We start from the raw sequence: 11,149 nt of genomic DNA, 5'->3' as shown, positions 1-11,149 counted from the left end.
TTCAATTCCTCATCAATCCAAGGGGATTTAACAGTTTTTACAGTAATTTTCTTAATGGGTGCGTGCTTATTAGTAACTGGAATAAGTAGTTTCATAATTGCATCAAGTTGCTCCTCATTACACACCACAGACCAGAAAATATTCTTCACATCATCAACATAGGAATCACTACAAACTTATTGTATGACCTCTTATACACTATATTAGGCCCAGCCTTTGGAACTTTGGTTTTTAATATGGCTATTATATTGTGATCACTACATCCTATGGATTTGGATACTGCTTTAAAGCAAATATCTGCAGCGTTATTAAAAATGTGATCAATACATGTTGATGATTTAATTCCTGTGCTGTTTGTAACTACCCTGATAGGTTGACTGACAACCTGATCCAGGTTGCAGGCACTGGTTACAGTTTGAAGTTTTTTCCTGAGTGGGCAGCTTGATGATAGCCAGACAATATTTAAATCACACAGAAAATATACTTCTCTGTCGATATCACATACATTATCAAGCATTTCACACATATTATCCAGATACTGACTGTTAGCACTTGGTGGTCTATAGCAGCTTCCCACAAGAATGAGCTTTAGGTGAGGCAGATGAACCTGTAGCCATATTACTTCAACAGTATTTCACATTAGATCGTCTCTAAGCTTTACAGGAATGTGGTTCTGAATATAGCCCGCAACACCGCCTCCCGTTGGCATTTCTGTATTTTCGGTAGATGTTATAACCATGTATTGCTACCACTGTATCATCAAAGGTATTATCTAAGTGAGTTTCAGAGAGTCAGAATATGAATGTCATCTGTTTACATGCAAGTTATTGACTTCATGGACCTTGTTTCTTAGGCTACATATATTAATATGGGCTATTTCTAGCACTTTTCTGGGTTGCTTGATTGTTTTTAATGCTTTACTGGGAAGCTTATCAGAGGTAGACTTACTCATGTCATTTACATTGGAACTGATAGTGCAGGGTGAGCTACATAAAGGGGTCTTTCTACTATTGCACACCGTCTCAGTGCTAACAGTGTAACTCTGGTGTATAAGCTCATGATTACTGCTTACAATCACTGTAGGATAAACAGATGTATTCGGTGCAATTAGGAGTACATAAATTAAATTACTTACATTGTGTTTACCAATGCCCTTAAGATCATGTACATTTGATGCAGCATTATGACAACTCATTGTCGCAATGGTAGGAATTAACTGATCATTTACCAGTCATTGTTTCCATGCAGCCTTGAAATGGGTGGACAGAGTCCAGGAGGCCAGATGATTTAGATTGACTCCATCATTCCTGTCGAGTATCTTCTGTTTCCAGAAGGTGTCAAAGTTATCAATAAAAGTGACTCCAGCAGAGCTGCAGTAGTCTTTTAGCCAGATGTGTAATTCCAGCAGTCTGCTGAATCTTTTACACCCGCGGCTCAATGATGGTACTGGACCTGAAATGATTGGCCATTTTTTGGAGTCTTTTAATGCTAAAATCAGTTCTTTAAAATCCATTTTCAAATGTTTCGAGCTAGGCCTCCTAATGTTGTTTGACCCACCATGGACTACGATAGTGTCAGCTCCCGGCATCTATGGTAGAACAGTCGGAAGCAGCCTTATGTCCTGTACTCGTGCTCCTGGGTAGCACAGGGTTTTTGCCTTGGGGACCGAGATGTTTCTCACCATAGAGCTGCCTATGATGACAGCTGATGATGTTGAATGGCCGCCTTTCCTTCCAGTTCTCTGCTGCCAGTGACTGGAACGAATTGCAAAAATCACTGAAGTTGGAGACTTTTATTTCCCTCACCAACTTTAAACATCAACTATCTGAGCAGCTAACAGATCGCTGCAGCTGTACATAGTTCATCTGTAAATAGCCCACCCAATCTACCTACCTCATCCCCATACTGTTTTTATTTGATTTACTTTTCTGCTCTTTTGCACACCAGTATCTCTACTTGCACATCATCATCAGCTCATTTATCACTCCAGTGTTAATCTGCTAAATTGTAACTATTCGCTCCTATGGCCTATTTATTGCCTACACCCTCATGCCTTTTGCACACACTGTATCTAGACTTTCTTTTTTCCACTGTGTCATTGATTTGTTTATTGTGAAATTGGCTTGTACTTCATGTGTAACTCTGTGTTGTTGTCTGTGTCACACTGCTTTGCTTTATCTTGGCCAGGTCGCAGTTGCAAATGAGAATATTTTCATAATATACTTTGAAATTAGCATTGCAGGAGTATTGGTGAAAATGTTTGTAGTCATCCTTATATAATGTGTCATGATTGAAATACAAATGTAATGCTTTTTCATCCGTTTTGGCCTTATCTCGTACCAGTAACTGCTTTCAGACCTAGTCATGCTGATCAGGGTGAAATTCAATGGTGAACAAAAATATGTCAAGATCATTTACCTGACACTTGAAGACCTTTTGATTGGAGGTAAACTTTTCATTTGCAATTGGAAATAAATGTATTGTTTTCATACCAGTCAGTCTGATTAGTCTTACCATTTACGATTGCGATTCTAATTGTAGGTTGTTTTTTAAATGTTTGTCACAGCTTTCCTGACATTTGAGATCCCACTTACTAGTTTATCAGAGGCAAAGCTGTATGATGGGTCTGGAACTGAAGTTGATGGGAATGTGTTTGAGGAGGCGGTGACACGGCCAAATCTTGGTGTTTTCAAGCTCACACTGTACAATGATGCTAAAGGTATGTTCTGGTTTTCAAGTCTTGGTTACTTGTGGCATCACTTTCAATATAACCATACATTTGACATGCATGTCTTTGTTTACGGCATAATCTTCTCTGAGTCCTGTCTGCCAGTTCTGTGGTGGGTGGTTCAGACCATAAGTCAGTTGATGATACAATACTTTTTGGCGAGGATGGAAGCCCTCCACAAAAGCGTCAAAGATCTGATGACGAAGCAAAGAATTTACATTTGTAATTCATTCTTCAATTCAATGGATTTTTCACTGCTGTTTTTAAATTATTATTTTTACAGCTAATAGAGATAATGAAAATGGTTGCACATTACTTGCTCCCATATCTGCTGAATGTTAAAAATGACTTCTGTATCAGTAGCTCAATCGCATAATTGAATAGGCTACTGCTGACCATCCACTGCTATTGGTAGAAGATTGATCTTGTATCAAACTCGATGTGATTCAAAAATCACTCCTGATATTTAGCTGACTGGGGACCAATGCTGCTTGTGGAGATTCTGATTGCCGCCTAAACATAACATTATATTCTTGTCAGGACATCACCACGGCGCAGTGTGAGAGAAACATTTGAAAAGGCATCGTCTCCTTGTTCCCATACCTAAAGGATCCCTACACCGCATATGGATATGTAATTAAAAATGACAACTGATAAAGGGGATCTGCGTTTAATTCATCTGGTATGATATCTGAGCAAATGGGACTTGGTTATTTGTTTTTTCTTTCAAGATTAGTAACCATGTTCATTTTCTTAAGGAACATTATTACGACCCTAATAGTGGAGTAGTCTTATAGAATCAAAACCATTCAGAGGAATTTGGCTTCATCAGAGAAACGGCCGACTCAACTATACTCTGGAGGGCCAACTGCTGAGAGGGAGTCCAGTCCATCCACTTTGGCTACCCTGAGTTAAGACCAGTGCCGAGAGGCCATTTCTCTTATGAAGCATTGTTCTGATGAAGAAACAGTCAAACAGAAGATGAAATTGACCTTTGAGTACAGGAAGAAGTTGACCCACGACCCGTGTAAATGCTCCACCATCCTAACCGAATTTCCACGCTTTCTTAATGTGAAGGGCTTGGTAAGACTAAAAAAATGCCAATTCAGGTTGGCCGGTAATAGTAGTTCAATGAATGTGTAGGCTGGTGATTTACTCAAACTCTGCTTTGGATGTTAAAGTGGACAATTTTTATTTTTTTGTGATGCTGTTTGGAGAGGGGGCCAATAACATTCAAGCAAAAGATCATCATGCTAAGCAAGACCCTAAGCAAGGCGATTCAGGGACCTGAACTTCAGGAGCTGATCCAGATGGCAGAATCTGCAGTTGATGAGGGAGCTGACACAAATGCTGAAAATTAAAGTGGAAAACCACACTACAGGCTGATCCAACTTTGATGTAATGTCCTTAAAACAAGTCAAAATGAGGCTCAGTAGTGTGTGTGGCCTCCACGTGCCTGTATGACCTCCCTACAACGCCTGGGCATGCTCCTGATGAGGTGGCAGATGGTCTCCTGAGGGATCTCCTCCCAGACCTGGACTAAAGCATCCACCAACTCCTGGACAGTCTGTGGTGCAACGTGGCGTTGGTGGATGGAGCGAGACATGTCCCAGATGTGCGCAATTGGATTCAGGTCTGGGGAACGGGCGGGCCAGTCCATAGCATCAATGCCTTCCTCTTGCAGGAACTGCTGACACACTCCAGCCACATGAGGTCTAGCATTGTCTTGCATTAGGAGGAACCCAGGGCCAACCACACCAGCATATGGTCTCACAAGGGGTCGGAGGATCTCATCTCGATACTGTGCGGCCCCCCAAAGAAATGCCACCCCACACCATGACTGACCTACCGCCAAACCGGTCATGCTGGAGGATGTTGCAGGCAGCAGAACGTTCTCCACGGCGTCTCCAGACTCTGTCACGTCTGTCACATGTGCTCAGTGTGAACCTGCTTTCATCTGTGAAGAGCACAGGGCGCCAGTGGTGAATTTGCCAATCTTTGTGTTCTCTGGCAAATGCCAAACGTCCTGCACGGTGTTGGGCTGTAAGCACATCCCCCACCTGTGGACGTCGGGCCCTCATACCACCCTCATGGAGTCTGTTTCTGACCGTTTGAGCAGACACATGCACATTTGTGGCCATTTTACAGTGCTCTGGCTGTGCTCCTCCTTGCACAAATGCGGAGGTAGCGGTCCTGCTGCTGGGTTGTTGCCCTCCTACGGCCTCTTGATGTACTGGCCTGTCTCCTGGTAGCGCCTCCATGCTCTGGACACTACGCTGACAGACACAGCAAACCTTCTTGCCACAGCTCGCATTGATGTGCCATCCTGGATGAGCTGCACTACCTGAGCCACTTGTGTGGGTTGTAGACTCCGTCTCATGCTACCACTAGAGTGAAAGCACCGCCAGCATTCAAAAGTGACCAAAACATCAGCCAGGAAGCATAGGAACTGAGAAGTGGTCTGTGGTCACCACCTGCAGAACCACTCCTTTATTGGGGGTGTCTTGCTAATTGCCTATAATTTCCACCTGTTGTCTATTCCATTTGCACAACAGCATGTGAAATTTATTGTCAATCAGTGTTGCTTCCTAAGTGGACAGTTTGATTTCACAGAAGTGTGATTGACTTGGAGTTACATTGTGTTCAAGTGTTCCCTTTATTTTTTTGAGCAGTGTATTTCAAATAACTCTGAAATGTTAATGTCACTGGAGGAATATACCATTTTAATCAGGATCTCTTTGTTTAGGATGGGATAGTGACCTATCCTCCATCCTTCTCCTGCTCCATTTGACTCCTCCTACATCACAAGGCCGCAAAAGACCAGGAAAGATGTCTGCATCCCAAGCTGAACAGCATCTTGTCATATTCCAAAAGGTTTGTATTGACATTCTTATTCATGGACAGTGCTGCAGCCGTTATGATGAACTAATGATGGTGTTAGTTTTTGTCTTCTTCAGGCAGGAACCAGTATCCAGGAGCACCTTGATGCGATTGACCAGAGCCGCCAACCATATCTTATTGCAGTCGGGACCAGGAAGAGCAGCATCCATGCTTACTTCATCATCCTGGACATGCGAGCCTTGCTGTGCAAGTCAATGAGAGCTCTTGTTGCCTTCGATGAGCTTTGCAAGACTCACTTTGTTTTTGGTACTGCTTACAATAGAATGCTGCGCAACATGTACACCTTCATACAAACAATTGTGTACAACATAGACATTGGGAAGGTTAAGGAGACTCCAAGGGTTGCTGAGCTCAGAGCTTTTTTAAAGATGGAGTTAACTTTGATTTAGAATATGGACTATATATGAAGAGACATCCTCTCTTTTCTAAAGAGAAAAATGCGTTTCAAATTCAACTCTTATGACTTTGAGACCGCTAATCCATTGGGATCAAAAAAGGATATTCACAAGTTGGAAAGTATATAGTTTACTTTGAGAAATGTTACCCCAAAGTTTAATTTAATTTTGGTAAATATTCACTTATGCGCACTTTTCCATACCCAGGACCTTAAAACTTATGGATTGGATTCCATTCTTGAGCCAATAGTAAGTGATTTGAAAGTGCTTGAGACTGAGGGTATTGAAGTTGCCTTCTTCAGTGGTCGTATACATGGCAGTATTGTCCAAGTAACTGGAGATAATCTTGGTATACATTACCTGTTCGGTTTTGTGGAGTAATTTAGTGCTCGTTATTGTTGCTGTTTTTGCCACACTGGGAAATGCACTCAGACCATTGTCAAACTATTCAGTCAAACTCAACACTACCTCATGTGTACGGTGTGAAGCATGCTTGCTTATTGAACTCTATGCAGTTCTTCAATACTACAGACAATTTTTCTGTTGATATAATGCATGACATTTTAGAAGGAGTTGCACAACTTGAGGTAACTTTGTGACTGCTAAAGATGTGTACGGTAGAGTTCGTTCATTTTACTATGGCTACACAGAGAGGAGGAATTTTCTACCTGCACTCAAATTGGATGATGGGGGCAATGATTTGGGTCTAAAGGCTATTCAGTCTTGGTGTCTTTTCTGTAATTTGCCATTGATATTTGGTGATCTGGTACAGAAAGATGATAAATACTGGCAGCTGCTTTTGTTACTACTACAAATGGTAAATATTGTGTTTTCTCCTATACTAACAGAGGGCATGACTATCTATCTGACACACTTACTTGCTAAACATCATAGGCTTTTCGTGTATTTGTTTCCTGATAGAAATCTGTTACCGAAACACCACTTCATGATGCATTATCCTCGTCGTATAAGGAATATTGGGCCCATTCTTCATTCGTGGTGTATGCCCTACGAGGATAAACATAATTTCTATAAAAAGCAACTGAAGAGTTTTAATGACCTTAACCAAGAAACACCAAAATGACATGGCATATAATTGGGAAACGTTCAGCCAGGATAGACTAGCTATAGGTCCAGGAAATATGTCAAGGCTCAATGAGCTGAAAGAAAGCCATGAGATTGCTGCCAAGCTGAATGTCTCAGTGCACACATGTTTTGTCAGTTAAATGGGTATAGCACCATGGTACAGAATATCGTCTTGATTTGGTCATACCTGGTGAAGTAGTCATTGAAATGCCAGTATTTTACAAAATTAAGGCTATTGTTCTGAAAGAGGAAAATGTTTTTGGGGGTTGGGTCAGTTCTTGAAACCTTATGTTTTGATGATCATTTGCATGCATTTAAAGTTGTTTTGAAGCAATGTCCATCATGCAAGGTATTTCATGTAAATGATATCATTTACCACAAACCTTTTCATTTGCTCATGTCATATGGAGCAAGGGATTCTTTTGACTACATTGTACTCTTACTTGATAACAGTTTAAGCCAGGGCTGGGACTTGTGGTTTGGTCATAATTCACATATTTGAATGTTGAAACAGCTTTGCTTGAGTTTATTGTGAAATTCCAAGTGCTTTTACAAAATATAATTTATATTTACATGGGGGAAGAGTAAATGAATAAATGAACACTGTTTAGAGTAAACACATTTTTACTCTAAAAGGATTCACCCTAGATCAACACTAGTGAGTGTCACTATAAAGTGACTCTCAAAGTGTTGATTACCTCTTAGTGTTACATTTTATTAACACCGGCCAGTATAGTGCAGTGTTAACTTTTTGCACTCCTCAGTGTTAACTCAACACTAGAAATGTAACACTTTGATCACTTTTTACTCTGTGAAGAGTGGGGCCATATGTACTTGCCGACAGTGTTACATTTAACACTGTTAAATCAACACTTTCAAATTTACTGTGTAGAGTTTACAAGCTTGATGTAACCATTGTGTGCTAGGAATATGGGACCAAATACTAAACTTAACCACTAATACACAAGTGAATTTGTCCCAATACATTTGGTCCCCTAAAATGTGGCGACTATGTACAAAAAGTGCTGTAATTTCTAAATGGTTCACCGGATATGGATGAAAATACCCCCAAAAATGAAAGTGGACAGTCTGCACTTTAACCCCATAGTCCTTGTATAATTTCAAATTCAAAGCTTCACTGTCCCAATACTTTTGGAGCTCACTGTATATCTGATCTTATGCAAGCAGTATATTTGTTGAAAGGGGAAGGTGAATTAGGGGTTAAATAAGCAGTTGGAGCTGCAGATCTCCTTTCAAAGTCCTTTTTACACAACAATGATGGCTGTGCATTCATCATTAAGTATACCCAAGTGCGCGTGTTGCTCTTTAAAATGGGCTTGTCATGTTTACATTGGTTAGTTATTGATGAATAATTCTGCGTATCATAATAATTTGTAAAGAGGTTATTGATATCCCCCTTCTCATCTTAGTGCATGGATCTAAAGATGTGTGTGAAACTTCCCTCAAGAGGTAGATCTCCAACTTGGTACTATGTAAGTGCAGCAAGTCATGTGCCAATACAGGATTAAAGGGATAGTTCACTCAAAATTTAAACATGATCAGATGTTTCCATACTTTAAATTCTACCACTCATTCAAAGCAGTGAAAACATCTGACCTGGTCCCATTAGTGGGCTGTTATTGTCAGTGTCTATGTTCAGTAGTAAGGCTTTTGCTGTGTCATGTTGGGATCACATGACCTGAAAGTATGCCTCACTGAGCACCTCTCCCAGGCTAGAGGTGGAACAACATCTCAGTTTCCATCTAAATATACACCCCTGGCAGGAACACAAACGAAGAATGACTTGGCAAAAAGTGTCTGCAATCATTTTGCTTCATGCTTCACAATCCACTCGGAGCAGATTATTGTAACAAGTGAGAGTATGGTCTCTTTTCATCGTATATTTGAAACATGTTTCGAACAATATATTAATTATCAAACAATGATGCGTAACCTATTTTACTTAATTTACCTTCTCTTTGTAATACCACAATTGTTGGGAAATGGACACCGTACTCCACGACCAGCTGGCTCCACTGGGTACGACCATGAAGGAAATCCTCCGCCTTCTCCACCGCCTCGACACCACCAGCGAGGTTCTCAATACTAGAGGTCAGCCGATTATGATTTTTCAGCGCCGATACCGATTAATGGAGGATCCCAAAAAAATTGGCCGATTAATTTATATTTGTAATAATGACAATTACAACAATACTGAATGAACAATGAACTGTCACGGTCGTTATAATGAATGTCGGACCAAGGCAGAGCTCCACATGTTTCATTGAAATGAAACTCACGAAAACAATAAAGAGCAAAAAAAAATAACGAAAACGTGAAGTCATGGAGTGCTCACAGGCCACTAGACACAAACAAGATCCCACAAAACACAGTGGGGAAAATGGCTGCCTAAATATGATCCCCAATCAGAGACAACGATAAACAGCTGTCTCTGATTGGGAACCATACCAGGCCAACATAGACATACAATAACCTAATAACCCACCCTAGTCACACCCCGACCTAACCACCATTGAGAATAAATGCTTTCTATGGTCAGGGCGTGACAGTATCTCCCCCCTCCCCCCAAAGGTGTGGACTCAAACCAGACTCAGTAGGGGAGGGTCCGGGTGGGCATCTAACGTCGGGGGCGGCTCCAGTGCGGGGCGAAGTACCCACTCCCTTGCGGATATGGTACCGGGTAGAATGCCGTGCCCGGACTGGGCACCGGCGCAGAGGAAGGCTCCTGCCATGGAGCGTGACTGGACGCCGTGCCTGGACTGGGCATCAGCGCAGAGAAGGGCTCCTGCCATGGAGCTGGACTGGACGCCGTGCTTGAACTGGGCATCGGCGCAGAGGAAGGCTCCTGCCACGGAGTGGGACTGGACGCCGTGCTCGGACTGGGACTCGGCGCAGAGGAAGGCTCCTGCCCTGGAGCTGGAGGTTCTGGACCGTGGACCGTCGCAGGAGGTTCCAGACTGTGGACCATCTCAGGACTGGGAACTGTCGCCGGAAGCTCTGGACTGGGAACTGTCCCCGGAAGCTTGGTGCGTGGGGCCGGCACTGGTGGTACCAGGCTGGTGACATACACCTCAGGATGAGCGCGAGGAGCAGGCACAGGACGTACTGGACTGTGGAGGCGCACTGGAGGCCTGATGCGTGAGGTGACACGCACCTCAGGTCGAGTGCGGGGAGGCACAGGACGTACTGGACTGTGGAGGCACACTGGAGGCCTGATGCATGTGACCGGCACTGGTGGTACCGGGCTGATGACACGCACCTCAGGGCGAGTGCGGGGAGGAGGCACAGGACATACTGGACTGTGGACATGCACTCCAAGGAGAGTGCGAGGAGCAGGAACAGGACGCACCTGACATGGAAAGCGCACTTGAAGGAGAGTGTGAGGAGCAGGCAGAGGACGTACTGGGTTGTGAAGGTGCATTGGAGACCTGGTGCGTATAGCCGGCATCAATAGTTCCGCAACTTTAACACACTTCTCATGACGAGTACGGGGAGCTGACTCATGTGGCACCAAACTGATAACACGTTCCTTTAGTCCAAATCCGTGCATCCTCCACCAACTCAACAACTCTCCCTTTTCTCTCTCCTCCAAAGTCTCCTTCTTCTCCCAGACTGACTCTGGTTCACTCCTCGGCTCCGCCCACTGCTCCATGTGCCCCCACCCAAATTTTTTATTGGGGTTTCTGTGGCCTTCCTCCCCGACTTTGTCGCTGTCCCTCCTTCGCTGCTTCCGCCTGCTTCCATGGCAGGCTATTGTCTCCTGCCATTATGTCTTCCCAAGTCCAGGCTATTCTCTCCCTGATCTCCTTCAAAGACCAGGATGCCATCTCCTCCCGAGCACGCTGCTTGGTCCTGTTGTGGTGGGATCTTCTGTCACGATCGTCATAATGATTGGACCAAGGCGCAGGGTGTGTAGAATTCCACGTTTAATAAATAATAAAACTCACCAAACAAAACAGAAGAAAACGAAACGTGAAGCTAACATAGTGCTCACAGGCAACTATGCAAAGTTAAGATC

General features: G+C 43.1%; 1 long non-coding RNA gene across 1 annotated transcript; it reads left to right on the top strand.

Moving 5' to 3' along the window:
- The first annotated feature begins 2,135 nt into the window (after positions 1-2,135).
- On the top strand, positions 2,136-8,080 carry LOC112224911. The gene is made up of 3 exons (XR_002949506.2): positions 2,136-2,719; positions 5,475-5,602; positions 5,686-8,080. It is a non-coding gene; the product is annotated as an uncharacterized LOC112224911 (long non-coding RNA).
- Positions 8,081-11,149: the final 3,069 nt, after the last annotated feature.

This window comes from Oncorhynchus tshawytscha, linkage group LG26, assembly GCF_018296145.1.
Source record: "Oncorhynchus tshawytscha isolate Ot180627B linkage group LG26, Otsh_v2.0, whole genome shotgun sequence".
NCBI lineage: Eukaryota > Metazoa > Chordata > Actinopteri > Salmoniformes > Salmonidae > Oncorhynchus > Oncorhynchus tshawytscha.
The sequence above is the reverse complement of the archived record's forward strand: the minus strand, read 5'-3'. Positions and strand labels throughout refer to the sequence as shown.